This window comes from Heterodontus francisci, unplaced genomic scaffold (genome assembly GCF_036365525.1).
Source record: "Heterodontus francisci isolate sHetFra1 unplaced genomic scaffold, sHetFra1.hap1 HAP1_SCAFFOLD_56, whole genome shotgun sequence".
NCBI lineage: Eukaryota > Metazoa > Chordata > Chondrichthyes > Heterodontiformes > Heterodontidae > Heterodontus > Heterodontus francisci.
Genome location: NW_027141174.1, coordinates 6,888,486 through 6,900,100, shown reverse-complemented (window position 1 = coordinate 6,900,100; position 11,615 = coordinate 6,888,486).

Sequence of the window (11,615 nt, the reverse complement as noted above, 5' to 3'; positions counted from 1 at the left end):
GAGTGAGGCTGGCATTGATAGATGGATCTTTACGCTGCATCCAACCTCTGCTGCAAATGCCCTGGGAGTGTTTGCTGGAGACAGTGTAGAGGGACCTTTACTCTGTATCTAACCTCGGTGCTGTACCTGTCCCGTGAGTGTTTTATGGGACAGTGCAGAGGGAGCTGTACTCTGTATCTAGCCCTGTACTATACCTGTCCAGTGAGTGTTTGATGGGGGCAATGTAGAGGGAGCTTTCCTCTGTGTCTAATACTGACCAAGCCACATAAAGCAGAGAATAGTTGTGAACGGTTGCTTCTCAGACTGTGTAGAGGTGTGCAGCGGTACATCCAATTGCGCAAAGCAAGATCCCACAAATAGCAATATGGTAATGAGCAGAGCCTTATTTTAGTGATTTGATTGTGTGATAACTATTGGCCAGGACACCAGGGAGAACTTCATTGAGCCCACACGGGCACGATGGGTGACTGGCCTCTTGCTGTGCTGCAGCATTCTGTGATACGGTGACTTCACAGCGGACTGTCCTAGATCACATTTAAAGACTGATTCCTCTGGTTTGTGATTATCCCTGTTAGCTTAACCCTTGGAGTCCAGGTATCATTCAACTCTGTTTAGACTATCCAATATTTCACACTCCTCATTGACCCTTAACCACAACGTCTGCATCGTCCCCCTCTTTTCTGACTATTTCGCAATATTGTTGCTCCTGTGATTAAAGGGACAGTGACAGAGGGGTTACGACATTGGGTAAGAGAAGGAACACAGAGAATAGTGGTGAACGGTTGTTTCAGACTGGGTGGAGGGTGTAGAGTGGTGTCACCCAGAGGTTTACATTGGGACCACTGCTCTTTTTGATGTATGTGAATGACCTGACTTTGGTTTACAGAGCAGAACTTCAAAGTTTGCAGATGACACAAAACTTCGAAAATGTCGTAAAGAGGGACGAGAATAGTAGCAGACTTCAGGAAGCTATTGGCAGTCTGGTGAATTGGACGGACACATGGCAGGTCAACTTCAATGCTGAGAAATGTGAAGTGATGGATTTTGGAGGGAAGACTGGGAGAGGCAATCTAAACTAAATGGTACAATGTTAAAATGGCTGCAGGAACAGAGAGACCTTACACATATAGGAGCTGACAGTCTCTCCCTCTCTTTCTCTCTCCCCATTTCACTCACTCTCTTTCTCTTTCAATACCGATCCTGACGTTTCTCGGAATCATTCTTGGTTGAATAGTACCCTGAAATGTTTCAGTCTCACTGTTACAAGGAACAAGTCACATTTCTGTGGTATTTTCTATATCTTAATGATTCAATTTGGAGCTTGGATTGTGTCAGGTAAATGTGTTTTCTCATTCGGACATTCCTGCATTGTGGAACTGTCAGTTATCTGTGCAGGGACAGGATATCGGGGTGTTTGAATGGATTGAAGATTTTGGTTGCTTGGATGGGGTGTGAATTAGATTGTGGATTGTGTCCCTGAAGGTCTTTAAGCCGATGTCCTGAGAGAATGAAGTGGTTTACCATTGTCTGAATAACATCAAAGTCTTTAGACACATGAAAGAACAGGATTGGGGACAATATGCAAAAGCTGAGACAGTCAGGCAACAACAGTAGGAAGGTGAATGTCCTTTACAGTTTGTAATCTGAAAGCCTGTGCTAATGACTGAAAACGCACGAGTTCAAATCCCATATTGGGCTCTTGTGAATTTAAATTTCACTGAAAATAAAAAAAAAGCTAAATCTGGAATAATAAATCCCCCAAGATGAAATGATTCACTCTCTCTGCTCTGACACTGATTTACCTTCAATTAGCTTTTTCCAGTCCAGCTTTTCTAAATCGGCCCAGCATTATTCCTTAAAACAAAGTGTAAAACTGACCCATCTCTTGTTAGCCTTGCTACGGACTGTCCTAAATAAGCTCCAGTGAATGCATATTTAGAATTCTGTATTCTTGATACCTTTTACACAGTTATCAATGCATTAGTTAGGTCTGCACTTGACCTCGTCCCTATTTATATTACATATGGCCTGGCCTCTCTTATAAAAGTTGTTTAAAAAGTGGAGAGACAACTCTCCATTTTATACACAAGAACATAAGAAATAGGAGCAGCAGTAGGCCATTCAGCCCCTTGAGCCTGTTCTGCCATTCAATACGATCATGACTGATCCGACTGCGGCCTTATCTCCACTTTCCTCTCTGCCCCCCTCCCCCCACCCTCCCGCCCCATAAATCTTGACTCCCTTGCCAATTATAAATCGGTCTCGCTCAGCCTTGAATATATTCAATGACCCGACCTCCACTGTTCTCTGGGGAAGAGAATCCCGAAGTCAAACCACCCACTGAGAGAAATAAATTCCTTCTCATCTTTGTTATAAATGGGAGACCCTTTATTTTTAAACTCTGCCCCCTAGTTCTCGACTCTGCCACAAGGGGATCATCCTCCCAGCATCCACCCTGTAAAGTCTCCTCAGAATCTTGTGTGTTTCAATAAAATCACTTCTCGTTCTTCTAAACTCCAATGAGTACAGGCCCAAACTGTTCAACCATTCCTCATAAGACAAACCCTCCATCCCAGGAATCAGCCGAGTGAACCTTCTCTGTATTGATTCCAATGCATCCAGACCTGACCATTTATCCAATTTCAAAGATGCCAAACACCTAATATTTCCGCTCTCATTCTGTTTATCCCATTCAATATTTCACACACCTCCTCTTTAACTACAATATCTGCATCGTTCCCACTCCTTTATGAATAAAGGCAGAAAGTATTCATTAAGAACTATGTCCACATCTCCCACCTCCATACACACATTCCCTTTCTGGTCTCTAATACTCTATCATTAGTTATCCACATGCTCTTTGCGTTTTCCTTGATTTTACTTGGTAATATTTTTCGAGCCATCTGTTTGCTTCCCTAATTTACTTTTTAATTTCACCCCTGCACTTTCTTCACTCCTCTCGGCTTACTGTGGTATTGAGCTCTCGGTATCTGGCATACGCTTCCCTTTTGTGCCTTATCCTACCCTGTTTTCTAATTGACATCCAAGGGCCTCTGAATTTGGGAGTCCCACCCTGTTTGTCTTTATTTGAACATATTTGTTCTCAATCCTCACTAACTCTCACTGCTCTGACACTCACTTACTTGCAGGTAGCTGTTTCCAATCCACTTTGCTAAAATCCCACATCCCTGGAACTACCATCTCCTCTGATGCCCCTGAAGGACCCTCACATCCTTCCGAAAGTGTGGTGACAAGAACTGGATGCAATATTCTAGTTGTGGCCTAACTAGAGCTTTATAAATGTTCAGCATAGCTTTCCTGCTGTGGTACTCAACACCTCTATTTATGAAGCCTAAGATGCCCTGTGATTTGCTGAACATTCTCTCAATATTTCGTGCCATCTTGAAAGATGTATGTACATGTACCCTCAGGGCCCTCCGCCCCTGCACACTCTCCAGAACTGTGCCATTATTTCTATATCGCCTCTCGCAACCACTTCTGCCAAAATACAGCACCTCCCATTTCTCTGTATTAAATTCCATCTGCCACTTGTCTGCCCATTCTGCTCGCCTATCTATGTCCTGTTGCAGTCGATGGGTATCATCCTCACTCATTGCATCTCCTCCAAATTTGGGATCATCAGCAAATATAAATATTTACTCAAACACTAAAGCATTCCAAAATGCGAGGCTCACAAATTTACCACAAGTTTCCTTTTCCAAGTCTCGCTGGTCTGTTCTGATTTTCTGTTGGGTGACATCAGCCTAGATTTTGTGTTCTGACCTGAAGCCACAAACGTGTGACTCAGAGGCAGTATTATTACCCACTGAGCCACAGCTGGCTCCAATATTCCCGGAAAATTTGGTTGCTGTGCATGGCCAGTTATTTTTGCATGCACAGTCCCTTTAAATTTTTAAGAAACTTTGCAGACGTGTATTATTTATCACAGAACAGGACCTGCGTGGTACCTTCCAGGCTGCTGCACACAGCTTTGCAGGAACACTGACTGTCACTCTCCATCCCAATCTTTTCCTCTTTCTGGTACTCTCGCCCCTTTGGAACCTTCCCTCTCTCTATTATTCTCTCGTTATATCTATCCCTGTCTTTCTCACTGTTACTCTCTCCATCTCGATGGAGGAGGAGAAATAGAGGCACATATAGAGAAAGCTTAACTCTGTATCTAACCCAAAACTGTACATGTGCTGGGAGTGTTTAATAGGCCAGAGAAGACAGAGATTTACTCTGTGGATAACGCCAGGTTGTACTCGGCTAGGCAGCATTTGAAACGAAAGTTTAGGCGGACCTTTATTCTGTGTCTATGGAATTTCGAAGGGTAAGGGGTGAATTGATCAAAGTTTACAAGATAATACTGGAAACTGATGGGGTAGATAGAGAAGAACTATTCTCACTGGTTGGGGGAGACTCGGACGAGGGCGCAGTCGAAAAATCGAATATTAGCCTAAAGCCCTTTCAAGGGTGAAATTTATTAACACTTCTGCACACAACGGGTGGTAGAAGTTTGGAACTGTCTTCCACAAATGATCCCTCCCTATCTCTGCAATGTCCTCCAGCTCCACAATCCTCTAATATCTGCGCTCCTGTCAGTCTGGCCTCTTGAGCATCCATAATTTGAATCGTTCCACCATTGGTGGCCGTGCCTTCAAGCTGCCAAGTCCCTCACTCTGGAATTCATTTCCTAAATCTCTCCGTCTCACTAACTCTCTTTCCTCCTTGAAGATGATCCCTCAAACCAACCTCTTGTTTTTGGTCGTCTATTCTAATATCTCCTGAAGTGACTCAGTGTCAATTTTTTTTATTTTCTTTCTTCATTTGTTGGATATATGCGTTACTGGCTTAACCAGCATTTATTGCCCATCCCTAATCGCCCTTTAGAAGCTGGTGGTGAGCCTCCTTCTTGAACCACTGCAGTCCATGTGGGCAGGGTGAACCCACAGTGCTGTTAGCAAGCGAGTTCCAGGATTGTGACTCAGTGACAGAGAAGGAACGGCGATTTAGTTCCAAGTCAGGATGGTGTGTGACTTGAAGGGAAACTTGCAGGTGGTGGTGTTCCCAAACGTGCTTCCTGTTTGTTTGCTCTCTCTCCCACTCCTTCTTTCTGGACCTCCCTATCCTGTCCCTCTCTGTCATGAGAACCGAAGAACAGAAGAAAGTCGGTGCAGGGACAGATTGACCTGGGGATATCTGTGCACAAATTGACGGTGGCAGGGCTAGTTAAGAAAGTGATTAAAAGGCATATGGGATCCCAGGCCTTATAAATAGAGGCTTAGAGTATGAAAGCAAGGAGGTTATGATGAAACTTTATGAAACACTTGTTCATCCTCAACTGGTATTGTGTTAAATTCTGGACACCGTACTTTTGGAAGGATGTGGGGGCATTGGAGAGGGTGCAGAAAAGATTCACGAGAACGTTTCCAGGGATGAGTGACTTCCGTTCTGTAGATGGATTGGAGAAGCTGGGGTTGTTCACCATAGAGAAGAGAAAGTGAGATTAGATTTGATATAGGTGTTCACAATCATGAGGAGTCTGGACAGAGTAGATGTTGGAGTAGGAATGCAGCACATAGGACATTCCAGTGCCATTTGTGTTGAGTGTTTACTTGTACAAATGAATTGGCCATTTAATATTTTAACTTATTTAACCCTTGTGGTCACACTAGGTTCAAGCTATGAAATTTAGCAGTGTCCACGTCGACTTGCGAGCATTGTGTCTATTTTACACTCTTACAGGATAGCAGGTATAACTGTAGTCATTTGATTCAGCAGAAAATTGAACAGTTACATTGTTATTTCTGTCATTTCAGTCCATATTTACAGTGCACACGGTACCTTACTGTTGCAATAAGGACATATAGTATCAATCCATCCCATTCTCCCTCACACTGCCCCCCTCTCCATCACTCTGTCTCACTCTCTCTAGCTCCACTACTCTCTCTCTCTCACTCTCACTCACCCTTTCATGCTCTGCCCCTCACCTTCTCTCACTTCTGCACTCTTTCTCTCCCTCACCTTATCTCTCTTTATCTCTCTCTATCATCCATACCCTGTGTCTCTCTCTTCCTCCCTCTCCCTCACCCTCTCTCTCACACACAACCGCTCTCTCTCTTTCTCTCATTCTCTCTCCCACATCGTGTCTCTCTTTCTCTCTCTCCCTCACCTTGTCACTCTTTCTCTCTCTCCCTCACCCTGTCTCTCTTTCGCTCTCCCTCTCCCTTTTTCTCTCTCCCTCCCACACCCTGCCACTCTTTCTGTCTCTCCCTCACCCTGTCACGCTCTCTCGCTCTCTCATTCTGTCTCGCACCCTCTCTTTCGTTTCCTCGCCCTGGCTCTCACATTCTCTAGCTCTCTTCCTCATGCTGTCTCTCTCTCTCTCTCCCCCTCATCCTGTCTCTCTCTCTCCCCATCCTCTCTCTTTTCATCACCCTGCCTCTGTCTTTCTAGCTCCCTTACCCTATCTGTCTCTCTTTTCATCGCCCTGTATCTACTCTCTCTCTTCCTCAGCATGTCTCTCTCTCTCTCCTTCACTCTCTCTCTTTCTGTCACTCTCCCTCACCGTGTTTCTCTCTCTTCCTCACCCTCTCTTTCCCTCTTTCTCCCTCACCCTCTCTCACTCCTTCACCCCCTCAACCTCTCTCTCTCTCTTCTTTGCCCTCTCCCAGTCTCTCTCTCTCTCCCTCTCACTCACCCTGTCTTTCTCTCTTTCAATCTCGCACCCTGTCTTTTTCTTTCTCCATTTCTCACTCTCACCTTGTCTCTTTCTATTTCTCTCTCTCCCTCAACCTGTCTCTCTCCCTTTCTGCCTCATTCCATTTAATACATAGAGAGGGAGCTGCCTCCACTTTATACACGGAAAGGGTGCTCTCTCCATTGCATATTTAGAGAGGAAGCTCCCTCCACTTTATACATAGAGTGGGAGCTCAATTCATTTTATCCAGCTGTCATGCTGAGATTTGAGCCCCTGTCCCCAGACAATTAGGTTGGGCGTCTGGATTACTAAACCAGTGATAATATCACTCTGCGACTGCCTTCCTAATGGACGTGGACAGTGTCTGTCACCTAATATCACCCACAGTACTTGTTAGCCTGTAGCCCTGAACATGGTCCTGAATCAGAGACTCAGAGTTCGCATTTTAACTGGGAAAAGGCAGAAACACGGGATCGCTTTTGTCCCTGGATTCAGTGGCCACTGCAGGCAGATCAGTTACATTTACAATAGAAACGCCAGGAGTGAACAAGATAAAGACAATAATATGGAAAATGTTAATGACGCCACTCATAATTGTAGCATCTATCCCGAATGAGTACAGATTTCAGGTTTATTCCTGAGAGAGGTCTTACAAAGAAAATGTCATTGACATTGAAATGATTGTGTTTTATCCACCACAATATTTGCATCAGTTTCAAAGCTGCTGATGTCTGTTCAGGTGACAGTAACTAATAGCAATGATCAGGGGTATAACAGTGTCAGTGGAGAATTATCCCCTGTATAAATCAGGACCGATTGGAGTGGAGCAGCTCAGAGTGCCTGCTGGAGCTGTGGATTCCAGGCTAACAGACGTCTCTGCTTCTCACAGAAATGGGACATCCAGTAATGTATCAGATAGCAAGCATTTACCATCCAGTAATTGCAGCAATTGGAGTTCCTGGTAAGCCAGTATCTCACCTGTTAATGGTGTCAATCGATGTGAACTGTGCTGCTGTACTCGGTATTATTTCTCACTGTGTGTGTTACACAGCCACCTGTTCTTTTCCAGCAATTTACTGATGAAAACTCCTCATTGTCTATTCTTTCATTCTTGCAGGAGTTGTATTATGTCATTGATGGTATTGGTTTCAGTAACCATGACATTGTTATTGGATTATTCTGTGTATTGACTGCATTCAAATCAAGAATCTCGGTTAAGGTCAATAATCAGATCATCAGGAGCTTTTAACAGTTCCATGATGTGGATCTAACCGGTCCTGGAATATTTTTATGAACATTTTTTTTCTTTGATTGATAATGAGACATCACACGGTCTCAATGTTAAAAGGGGACAGCGCAATGTCCTCCCTCCCCAATAACATGGCTCAGTTTAACGGGGATTTCAATGTATTTATTGGTTATCACTGTTATCAAATATTATTTCTCTATGTCTGTGTCTGATGTTGCTTCTGAGGTCTGGCTGCTGAACTGAGTTTACTGCTGACAATTTCGCATCTCCTTCTCTGCTTTACTGTGGAGCCTTCACTGTCACTGGACTACATTGTAAAATAGAAAGTATTGATGTGATGTTTTGTTGGCTTACACTCTATCAGTTGGAATCAAGAGTCTTTCCATTTATCTGTAGATTATCAGCGACGTGCTGACCTTGGTGTTTTATTAATTAAACAATCCCAACATTCAAACAGATTACTTTATAATTCCAGGAGAAGGAATTTCAATAATTGTGAGTTTTGTCAGGAAGAAGCTTGGCGCAGTGGTTAGCACCGCAGCCTCACAGCTCCAGGGACCCGGGTTCGATTCCGGGTACTGCCTGTGTGGAGTTTGCAAGTTCTCCCTGTGTTTGCGTGGGTTTTCTCCGGGTACTCCGGTTTCCTCCCACAAAACCAAAAGACTTGCAGGCTGATAGGTAAATTGGCCATTATAAATTGTCACTAGTATATGTAGGTGGTAGGGAAATACAGGGACAGGTGGGGATGTTTGGTAGGAATATGGGATTAGTGTAGAATTAGTATAAATGGGTGGTTGATGTTTGGCACATACTCGGTGGGCCTGTTTCAGTGCTGTATCTCTAATCTAATCTAATCGACCTTGTTTATTCCAGCCATTGTAGATGAAGTGAAGAACAAACTGACTCTGAAAATAGAATCATTGAGTCTGGGGCTGGTGAACAACACACAGGTGCAGAATGTTGGGAATAAATCCTGTGTGAAAAGTAGCATTAAGTAACAGTTTGCAGGGTGTGAGTACTCCAGAGAGATAGGGAAGGAGAAAAGGAGCAGAGAGAACGGAACCGAGGGAAAGAGATAAGTAGAAGTAAAGACAAAGAGAGAAAAGCAGCAGTGTGAATAATTCGCCATCATAAAGTGCTGGAATGTCCAGAACAATTAGTGAGAGAAACTGTGAGTTGAAGTTTCTGTTGTCAGATTGTGTTCATTTTCCTGTTGGACTTGATCCTCTGTATTGATTTCTGTCAGGTCCACATTTTGTTTTGGAGAACGTTCCCATTCCTTACTTAGTGGCTTAATAAACAGAATAGAATCAGTTCTTCACTGATGGCAATTCATTATTTAAAAAAACTGCACTTTAAAGTCTCTCTGACTGCTGAATTCAATAAGGAGCGAGGATGATATCAGAAATATATTTAAATTTCTATTTAATAGCCTGTACAAATTAAATACATTGACTATATTCAATAAGCAATGAACAGTTCTCCATCATCAATAACCACAGGGATTATTGTTTGAATGTATGCATTGAGTTGTATTACTGGGGTCTATGGATTATATTTCCTCTAACACAATGCTGCAGTTTCTCCCTGTGAATCTCAGCCCCTCCTCTCACTGTATTGAATCTTCAGTCTCCTCATTCATTGCTTCAGTTTATTCACATTCCCAAACCATCTGCTCCAGCCTCCCCTCCTGCTCCAACATGTCCTTTTCCTTCTCTCTCTCCCAATCTCACTCACTGGCTCCACCTCCAGCTGCCCTGTCCAACCTGATAGGAACATAGCTGGAGAAAGAGGCCATTCAGCCCTTCGAGCCTGCTCTGCCATTCTAGATCATGGCTGATACTCATACTCAGCGCTGCAGTTTTCAGTTTTTTCCCCATTTGCTAACAGTCCCTGTCTGTACGCTGCCCCCAGAACAACAAACCAGCTATACTTCCCGCTCTCCCCAAACCGTCCCAAACAACAGTCTGGAGAAAAAATTCACAAGTAACCCATTGGATTACATCTGTGCAAAACCCCTTCCCATTTTCCCCAATTCATTATTAATAATTGTGTTTTCAAATATTTCACTGTGACAAAGCACTGCCCAGGTCAATGAATCAGCTTTGACTCCTCGATGCAGCAACAATGCTGGAAATTTCAGCCCAGATCCTGTCAAACTGTTGCTTTGTCTCCAGGTCTGATCAGTAACTTCGCTGCTTCCATTTCTCTCTCTTCCAGTTAACCTGGTGGCGATTGTGATCCTGTCCCGAGGAAAGTGCGGTCTCTCCAAATGTATCACTCTCTACCAGGTGGGAATGGCAGTGTCTGATCTCCTGGTCATTATCACTGGTCCCATATTGACTGCAATTGTTTTAATTTATTTCCCAGATTCATTCATGTATATTACTCCTGTGTGTTCTCTCATTAACGCTCTGCTTTGTGCATCCGTAGATGTTTCTGTCTGGCTCACAGTCACTTTCACCTTTGATCGATTTGTTGCCATTTGTTGTGAGAAGCTAAAAACAAAATATTGCAGCGAGAAAACGGCGGCTGTGGTTGTCGGAACAGTGAGTGTGCTGGGCTGCTTAGAGTCTCTCCCCTGGTACTTTACACTGGAACAAGATTACATTGTTGATAATGTTCCCATGGGTTGTGTTACTAAACTGAGCTTCTATTCTTTCCCCATATGGGGGGCATTTGAATTGATCCAACTTATTTTAACCCCTTGTGTCCCGGTCTATCTGATTTTGCTCCTCAATGTTCTGACTATCAGACGGACTTTATTCTCCAGTAAAGTCCGCAGGGGATTCCGGCATCACAGCAATGGAGAGAAACACAAGGACCCAGAGATGGAGAATCGCAGAAAATCAATAATTTTACTTTTTACTATATCCGGCAGTTTTATACTGTTATGGATGACACTGATTGTGTTTATCATTTATAGGCGAATTGCAGATATTCAATTTTATTCCTCTTACACTGACCCTCTCTATATCATCGATCACACATCAATAATGCTGCAGCTTCTCAGTTCATGCACCAACACATGTATTTACACTGTGACCCAGACGAAATTCAGACAGGAGGTTAAGAAGGCGGTGAAATACCCTTTCAATCTCATTGTTAAATTAGTGAAATCATAGAAAGAGCTGAATGGTTTCAAACACTGGAATGGTGGTGGCGGGGGGTGGGGGGGGGGCGATAAATGCAGTGAGACAAGGGCACCAGCAGATGGAGATGGTGAGGGGTCAGTAACTGCAGTGTGACAGGGACACCAGCAGATGGAGATGGTGAGAGAGGATATTCACAACAGTGAGACAGGGACAACAGCAGATGGAGATCGTGAGGGGGTCAGTAACTGCAGTGTGAAAGGGACACCAGCAGATGGAGATGGTGAGAGAGGATATTAACTGCAGTGAGACAGGGACAACAGCAGATGGAGATCGTGAGGGGGTCAGTAACTGCAGTGAGACAGGGACACCAGCAGACGGCGATGGTGAGCGGGGAGGTAACTGCAGGGAGACAGGGACACCAGCAGATGGAAATACTGAGAGAGGGTCAATAACTGCAGTGAGACAGGAACACCAGCAGATGGCGATGGTGGGTGGGGGACAGTAATTGCTGTGAGAGACAGGGCCACCAGCAGATGGAGTAGGTGAGCAGGGGTCATTCAGTGGAGTG